Raw genomic sequence first — 9,873 nt, 5'->3', positions numbered from 1 at the left:
TGTTGATTTTGACTTAATCCCAAGTCCCACATCGGTGGATTCATTGTTTGGGAAGGAGATTTGAGGGTTATAAATTAAACTCTCCTCCTTCACGGTTATATATCCCAATTTGTAATATCTTCTCCCATAATAATAAAAGTGAGTTGTTGCAGTTGTGCTCGGAGATTAGGCTAAATTGGCCGAACTCCGTTAACAATTTTCTGGTGTGTTTTTTTCCTCTTTATCTCTTTTGTTATTCCGCTCTGTTTATTCAATATTATTTGTTGGGTAACTCTATTAGGGTTCTGTTTTAGTGGAAAATTACCCGTTTTTTTCCAACAAGTGGTATCAGAGCTGAAGGTTCGCCCTTGGGTTGTTTGAAATTGTTTGTAATATTAAATACAATATTTTGAGTTTGTGATGGCAAGAGGTCGTCAGCAAAGTCAGACAAAGGGGAGAAGAGGGAGGTCTAAGTCTAAAGGTCGAGCCATTGCCAAAGATGAGTGTGCTTTCTGTCATGAGAAAGGACATTGGAAGAAATACTGTCCAAAACTGCAGAAGAAAGGGAAGGTTCCGCAAGATGCAAATGTTGCAGAAGGAAAAAGTGATGTGGAATCATATATCTCTTTAATTGTCTCGCTTTCAGCATCATCGTATCCAGATGAGTGGATATTGGATTCAGGTTGTACCTATCATATGTGTCCCATTCGGGATTGGTTCTTTGAATTTCAAGAACTTGATGGCGGGGTTGTTTACATGGGTAATGATAATCCATGTAAGACAGCTGGGATAGGTTCAATCAAGTTGCGGGATCATGATGGATCCACCATAATTTTGCGAGATGTACGGTACGTGCCAAAGTTGAAGAAGAATCTCATCTCATTGGGGGCTTTAGAATCTAAAGGCCTAGTTGTGACGATGCGATATGGAATTCTTAAAGCAACTTTAGGAGCACTGGTGATGTTGAAAGGCGTGAGGACGAACAGTCTGTATTACTATCAATGTAGTACAGTGGTGGGGACAATAGCTACAACAACTTCTAGCTCTAAGAAGGATGTTGAGGCAACGAAGTTGTGGCATATGAGGTTGGGACATGCTGGAGAGAAATCCTTGCAAGTTCTTACCAAGCAGGGATTGTTGAAAGGTATGAAGGCTTGCAAACTTGAATTTTGTGAGCATTGTGTTCTGGGAAAACAACGAAGAGTGAAGTTTGGCACTGCAATTCACAATACCAAGGGTATTCTGGATTATGTGCATTCAGATGTGTGGGGACCTGGCAAGACTCCGTCAATCGAAGGTAGGCATTATTATTTTGTCACTTTTGTGGATGATTTTTCCAGGAGAGTTTGGGTGTTTACTATGAAGAACAAAAATGATGTGCTTGAAATTTTCCTTAAGTGGAAAGCTCAAGTTGAAAACCAGACAAGAAGGAAGATTAAGGTTCTCCGAACAGACAATGGAGGAGAATACAAGAATGATCCGTTCCTGAAGGTATGCCAAGATTGTGGCATAGTTTGGCACTTCATTGTTAGGAAAACACCACAACAAAATGGGGTGTCAGAGCGTATGAACAAGACACTTGTGGAGAAAGTTCGTTGTATGTTGTCTAATGCTGAGTTAGGCAGAGAGTTTTGGGCTGAGACTGTGACATACGCTCAACATCTCGTCAATCGTTTGCCATCATCTGCTATAGATGGCAAAACCCCGTTAGAGGTATGGTCTGGAAAACCTGCAACTGATTATGATTCTTTGCATGTTTTTGGTTTTATTGCATATTATCATGTGATTGAATCAAAGTTGGATCCACGGGAAAAGAAGGCTCTTTTCATGGGCTTTAGTCCTGGAGTGAAGGGATACCGTTTGTGGTGTCTAGAGGCAAAAAAGACGATTATCAGCATGGATGTTACCTTTGATGAATCTTCCATGTTAAAGAAGGTAAATCCAGAAGGAGATAATAGTACTCCACAACAGGTGGAGTGTGCCCGGAAGCAGGTGGAGTTTGAGCCGACAGTAGTGATCCCAACACGAAATACCACAAGTGACTCTCCTATGGCAGAAGAAGAGTCAGATGAGGAAGAGGTTCCTACCCAAGAATCTCAACAGCAATCAGCGCCAATTGCAGTTAGAAGACAGAGACGAGATATTCATAAGCCTGCTCGTGTCATGGATATGGTTGCCTATGCACTTCCAGTTATTGATGACATTCCATCCACTTACCCAGAAGCTAGTCTGAGTTCAGAGAGTGGTAATTGGGCAGGTGCGATGGAAGAGGAGATGCAGTCTTTGAAGAAGAACAAGATGTGGAAGCTGGCACAATTACCAAAAGGTAAGAAGGCAATTGGGTGCAAATGGGTATTTGCAAAGAAAGAATGATTTCCTAATAAAGAAGATGTTCACTACAAGGCAAGGTTGGTTGCTAAAGGCTTTGCTCAGAGGGAGAGAATTAATTATAATGAGGTATTTTCTCCAGTTGTTAAACATTTCTCCATTCGAATTTTGTTGGCCTTGGTAGCATAGTTGAATTTGGAGCTTGCTCAACTTGATGTAAAGACCGCGTTCCTACCCGGTGATTTAAAGGAGGAAATCTATATGACTCAACCAGAAGGATACAAGGTTGATAGTAAAGAAGATTGGGTTTGTAAACTTAGCAAATCGTTGTACGGACTGAAATAATCTCCGAGACAGTGGTGCAAACGATTTGATAAGTTCATGAAGGATCAGAAGTACAAGAGAAGCAAATATGATCACTGTGTGTATTTGCGCAGACTTGAAGATGGTTCCTACATTTACTTACTCTTATATGTTGATGATATGCTGATTGCAGCAAAGAGCCAAATTGAGATTGACAAGTTAAAGGCTCAGTTGAGTAAAGAGTTCGAGATGAAGGATTTGGGGGGAAGCCAAGAAGATTCTGGGCATGGAGATAAACAGGGACAGGGAGAGGGGAAAACTTTGGCTGTCACGGAAGCAGTATTTGCAGAAGGTACTACAACGTTTTGGTATACACGAAGATACAAAACCTGTAAGTACCCCACTTGCTCCTCATTTGAAATTGAGTAGTCGTTTATCTTCGACGATTGATGAAGAACGAGAATACATGGCGAAAGACCCATATGTAAATGCAGTTGGAAGCTTGATGTATGCAATGGTGTGTACGAGACCAGATATTTGAGCAAGGGACATTAGCAAGCTGTGAGATGGATTCTACGGTACCTCCAAAATACCTTAGATGTTGGATTGACATTTGAGCAAGATGAATCACCTTGTCAATGCATAGTTGGATATTGTGATTCTGATTATGGAGGTGATTTGGATAAGCGATGATCTACAACTGGTTATTTGTTCACTTTAGCAAAAGCGCCAGTTAGTTGGAAGTGTACCTTGCAGTCTACGGTGGCTTTGTCTACGACAGAGGCAGAGTATATGGCGATTACAGAGGCTGTGAAGGAAGCAATTTGGCTTCATGGGTTGCTTAAAGACTTGGGAGTTGGTCAGAAACAACTTGAGTTATATTTTGACAATCGGAGTGCTATTCATTTAGCAAAGAATCAAGTCTTTCATGCACAGACGAAACACATTAATGTTCGCTATCACTTTGTGCGTGAGATTCTCGAAGAATAGGAAATTGTTCTCCAAAAGATTCACACAATCCTGCAGATACAAGTTTGAACACTGTCTAGACTTGGTTAATATCTTGCACATTTGAAGTTGGCGCCCAGAGGCGCAAATTTGAAGCACTGCAAAGTTTGTTTTTTGTTATGTTTTGAGAAGATTTGTTTTAGGTGGGACTTGAAATTAAGCCAAGGTGGAGATTTGTTGATTTTGGCTTAATCCCAAGTCCCACATCGGTGGGTTCATTGTTTGGGAAGGAGATTTGAGGGTTATAAATTAAACTCTCTTCCTTCACTGTTATATATTCCAATTTGTAATATCTTCTCCCATAATAATAAAAGCGAGTTGTTGCAGTTGTGCTCAGAGATTAGGTTATATTGGCCGAACTTCGTTAACAATTTTTTGGTGTGTTTTTTTCTTTTTTATATCTTTTATTATTCCGCTCTGTTTATTCAATATTATTTGTCGGGTAGCTTTGTTAGGGTTTTGTTTTAATGGGAAAATTACCCGTTTTTTCCAACACCAATCAAATTTTGTTTTTATAAACAATGATAGCACAATGTCATGCATATTGTTTTATAACTTAAAATATTTGATTTCATTTAAATAATGATTTTTACTAATTTGATCTGCAGGATACACTAGTCTTGATTGGTTATTGGTATTTTTGTTTTACTTCTAGAATCTTAAATCTGACTGTGAGGTATTTGTAGGGTTCAGACCTAAACAATACTTAAATGCTAGGCCAATCTCTTGTTATTGAGAAAATAATGATTATTAAATTATACACAATTCAATTATTGTAAGTTTGTACGTCATTATACGTAATTAATTCTTGAATATAAAGTTAAGGATTTTATATGGATTAAACCAAAGATGTGGAGTATTATGCGTGTTTTGCCTTTTCTAAACTTGAATCCAAAATTGCATACCAGCCAAACTAGAAGGATCGAAAGGGTAATAAAGGCATATTTAAGTGTAGTCTTTGTAAAAGTTCTTTTTGAATGTGAATCTATAGATGCACTTTCATGAAATTTACCAGTTTCTATTGGCAGATTCTTTTTGGATTTTATGATCCCATGTCATCTCCCAAATAATCCTGGATAGCCTCTCCGCAACTTCTTAGCACTTATTTCTGAGGTGGAATCTCAACTCAGTTCAATTTTTCTGCTATAGAGAGAACCGTGGTTTTGCAGATATGAAGTTGTCTTGGTGAAGCATAAGCATTGGTAACAGTTCCACAAGGTAAAGTTTCATTGATAGTGTATTGTGTAACTACTAATTGCTTATTGATATGCCTTTGTATTTTTTTCCTTTGGTTTTTAACTTGGAAGGAGTAACTATATAGGGTGGAAAGACACGGTGTCTAGTGCAGTTGATGGGAACTTAATCAGGGTAGAAAATCTTCTATGTGTATAAGCCTTGCACAGTCCATGGATCCAACCAGATTAATGCCTGCATTTTTCTTCCTGATCTCTCTTCTCTTTCCCTCTCACTTGTTCCTTCTTTTCATTCCTAAAATGCCTTCTTATTTTTTTTTTTTTATTTCTATCGTTTTGTTTTGTATTATTGGTTTTAATTTCTTTTTTCATTCAGATTGGCCATATCTGCTGCAGATTTGAATTTAAAGCTCATGAGGTGGCGTGCTTTGCCTTCTCTTAACTTGAATTCATGAAGTGTCTTCTCTTTGGAGCTGACACACTTAGATGTCAGGTCGCACGCATGCTTATGGTGACTGGTAAGCAAATTTTATTGTCATGCTTATGGTGAAGGCTTAGGGTTTATGATTTAAGGTTTAATTTGTGATAACCAAAAATCTTGAATACACGGGGTGTTCGAAAAATAACTCTAGTTGACAATGGCAAGGTGGCTATGTCTAACCTATTGAGTCAGCTTTATACTGTGAATGATTGTCTTAATGGTGGTGAATTTAAAGCTTACAGTTGCTGTGAAAAGTTTAAAACGGATATTTCCAGCAGTGCTCACAAGACTTCGTTTGATGCCAAATTTTTTTTTATCAGTAAAGAATAAATAAAATAAAAGGAGATAGTATGTCTTGTCAAATTGCTATATTTGATAATCCTATTTTTTTCTTAACCTACTTTGTTCATTTTCAAGATGCAAAAGGTATTGTTATGGCTATACTAATTCTTGGACATCCCATAGTCAGGAACACGACAGTGTACTTGATGATGGTTAAAGGTTGCGTGATTTAATTGAGGTTCACGGTTCAGTTTTTTTTACCCATACAAAGGAAAGTCGATGGCTCTCAACACTTCTATGTGCCAATACTAATAAGGTTTGATTGGTTTAAATTGTATTTAACTATTTATATCAATGCTTAACACGTGATCCACATTTTTAAATGAAGCCGAGATAATCGTGTTTAGGTTATAACCTTATTTTTGTTGATTTTAACCTTCTTTGTTTTGAGGGATGCTAGGCCAATTCCTCGTTATTGAGAAAATAATGATTATTAAATTATACACAATTCAATTATTGTACGTCATTATACGTAATTAATTCTTGGATATAAAGTTAAGAATTTTATATGGAATAGTCTTACAACAACCAAAGACGTGGAGTATTATGCGTGTTTTGCCTTCTCTAAACTTGAATGCCTTATTTCCATGAAGTGTCTTCTCTTTGGAACTAGCACACTTGGATGACAGGTCGCATGCATGCTTATGGTGGTGAGTGTGATAGCTGTCGTTTTGCTGTCAAATTAATATGATTCTAGCGTAGACTTGTCTAACACTAGAGAGATGATAGTATAATTGTGGAAAAATGTCCCCAAGTCGTCTCCCAACGAATCCAATAGTAAAATCAGTTGATCAGGGTTTAAAATCTATCTGCAGGCAATAAAAGTTAGCAATAACAATAAAGATAAAAATGGCAGGTTCTCTAAAGATTAATCTTTTCTCAATCCTTCAACAGAACTAAACCAGATTGAACATGCGCCGATCTGATTAAAGCATGCGTCTACTAGTTTAATCAATACCCACTTTGTTCCATGCGTATACTCCATGGGAATACTTACCTCCTCTCCCTTGAATCATGCGCCCAAGAAATTAATTAGAACAATGCGAACTAACTAAGAAACCAAAGTTTAAGATAAGGAAGACTCTCAATCATGCGTTCAACTACAACCTCTCACAAAAACCAGTTTTCCAGGAGATTAGACAATAAAAACAACTGCTATAGAGAATTAAAAACCGAAACTTTTATTGAACAAAACCTCAGAACTCAATGGGGAATTACAAAAGAATCAACCAAAAAGGTTTAGCTTTCCATGCGGAGGCAAAACAAAAGAATTACTAAGAAGAAAATAAACTAAGAAAACCCTATGAATCTCCCTCCTTTTCTCCTTTATGCTTGTGTCCTTTTATAGGCTTTTCTGCTCCAAGGATCTTGAGAGAATATTGTAGTTTATATTTTGTTAACCGTTTCCAAGTTTCTATCTTTCTAGAATTCTTGTATTTTGCAGAAGATTTGCTTCCAATTCTGTTTCTGAGATATTGTAAATTTTATTTTCTCTTTCTTCTCCTCAAAATTTGTTTTCTGTTTTGGTTCAAGAAGCAACTTGGACTTTTGCATATTTGGCCCATTCACAAAGGTAGATGCTCCCTCTGGATAATTTACTCTAAAAACACAAAATTAACAATAATAATAGTTAAGGCTCAAATAAATCCAATTATAAGAATATTAATTAAAACAATGGATTTATTTATTATTATAGTCCAATAATCTATGAATAAGGCTAGTGAGTGTGAATAAATATATGCTCATCAGAGTGTTAAGCAAATCTTATTGTCATGTTTATGGTGAAGGTTTAGGATTTATGATTTAAGGTTTAATTTGTCATAACCAAAAAAAAGTTCTCTTGAAAACATGGGGTGTTCAAAAAATAACTCTAGTTGACAATGACAGGGTGGCTATGTCTAACCCTTAGCCTCTTTATACTTTGAATGACTGTCTTAATTGAATGACTGTCTTAAGGGTGGTGAATTTAAAGCTTATTAAGTCACAAGACTTCTTTTGATGTCAAATTGTTTTTTTATCAGTAAAGAATAAACAAAATAAAACGAGACAGTATGTCTTGTCAAATTGCTATATTTGATAATCTTATTTTTTCCTTCACCTACCTTGTTCGTTTTCACAGCCAGGAACGCGATAGTGTACTTGATGATGGTAAAAGGTTGCGTGATTTAATTGAGATTCACGATTCAGTTTTTTTTAGCGATATAAGGGAAAGTCGATGGCTCCCAAAACTTCTATGTGCCAATACTAACAAGGTTTGATTGGTTTAAATTGTATTTAACTATTTATATCAATGCTTAACACGTTATTCACATTTTTAAATGAAACCGAGATAATCATGTTTAGGGTTATAACGTTATTTTTGTTAATTTTAACCTTCTTTGTTTTGCAGAATGCTAGGTCAATTTCTCGTTATTGAGAAAATAATAATTATTAAATTATACACAATTCAACTATTGTACGTTATTGTACGTCATACGTAATTAATTCTTGGATATAAAGTTAAGAATTTTATATGGATTAGTCTTACAACCAAAGATGTGGAGTATTATGCATGCTTTGCCTTTTCTAAACTTGAATGCCTTATTTCCATGAAGTGTCTTCCTCTTGGAGCTGGCATAGTTGGATGCTAGGTCGCACGCATGCTTATGGTGAGTGTTAAGCAAATTCTATTGTCATGCTTATAGTGAAGGTTTATGGTTTAAGGTTTAATTTGTGATAAACAAAAAAAAGTTCTCTTGAAGACATGACAAGCCACAACTTCAATGCTGAAATTGTTAATTCTTCATCTGTTGATAAGCCAGTAAATGATGTAAATGGAAAGCATAGATTGGACTGTTATTTCTACAGTGATGTTGTTGCGCCAACCGACGTAATTTTCGTGTTGCATTGTGTGTGATATTTGAACTAATGTAAACTAAATGTATTATAACTAATTCATAATGGTTTTCTGCAGTCAACATCCAACCGCACTTTGAACATGTACGGTGACCCGACCAGGGCTGGCTCCTATTGCGTCGGCCCTTGCAGTCGAACTTCTGATCGGGATTTTGCATCATCCTCAAGGGTAATTCAGAAAACATTTTTTTATATACAAAAAGAATTTTGAAGTATTACAATAGAGAGTCAAAAACGTTATTTTTGTTAATTTTAACCTTCTTTGTTTTGCAGAATGCTAGGTCAATTTCTCGTTATTGAAAAAATAATGATTATTAAATTATACACAATTCAATTATTGTACGTTATTGTACATCATTATACATAATTAATTCTTGGATATAAAGTTAAAGATTTTATATGATTTAGTCTTACAATCAGAGATGTGGAATATTATGTATGATTTGTCTTCTCTAAACTTGAATGTCTTATTTCCATGACGTGAGGAATGGTGAGGCAAGTTCTATAACTACCGGGATGTTTTGGTTTGCTTGATAGGGAGGACATCACCTATGAAGATTCAGAATTGGAGAAGAGTAGTTCTAGAAAATCCTGCTGCTTGTGCATAATCAAGAGCAGGAATTTAGCTGTTTCATGTTTTGTTGTCTTAGGAACAAATCTTATGTCTTTGGTTGAGTAATTCTATGTTTTTAGTTTTTGTAATTGTGTAATTGAGATTTGTATAAGGGTTGGGACACCCTGAAGTGTCCCGTTTTTATTCATTAATTCATTTGCTGATAAAAAAAAATTGTACGCAAATATTGTACCTTAAGTAGTTAATTTGATAATGATATAATCTTATAATTATGATTAGTGGATCACTACATACTTAAGTTGTAATTTGGTGGATTAGTCTTTCACAAGCAAAGATGTGGAGTATATATGGATTTTTATTTTAGGATTTGACTTTTTTATATATTTTATTAATAAAAAAGTAAACTTTATTACAAATATTAATTATTGAATAAATTTAACCTATACAAATATTTTAATAAAATAAAATAATATTTAATAATAAAACCAAATTTTAATAAAAAAAATATACATTTATTTATAATAAATAAATTATATAATTATTATTATTATTATAGATATAATAATACTATTTATATTTAATAGAAAATAATTTTCTAATTAGAATATTTAACTTTATGAATATTTAAATTATTTATTTTTATATATATTCAAAATTACATGTAAATTATTTTTTATGAAGTAACTTGTAATTTTCAAAACTAATTATTTAACTATATCGGATTATATTAGTAATAATTTTAATTCATCCAAATTTAGACAAGAATACTG

This window comes from Phaseolus vulgaris, chromosome 11 (assembly GCF_000499845.2).
Source record: "Phaseolus vulgaris cultivar G19833 chromosome 11, P. vulgaris v2.0, whole genome shotgun sequence".
NCBI lineage: Eukaryota > Viridiplantae > Streptophyta > Magnoliopsida > Fabales > Fabaceae > Phaseolus > Phaseolus vulgaris.
Note: the sequence above shows the minus strand (reverse complement) of the source record.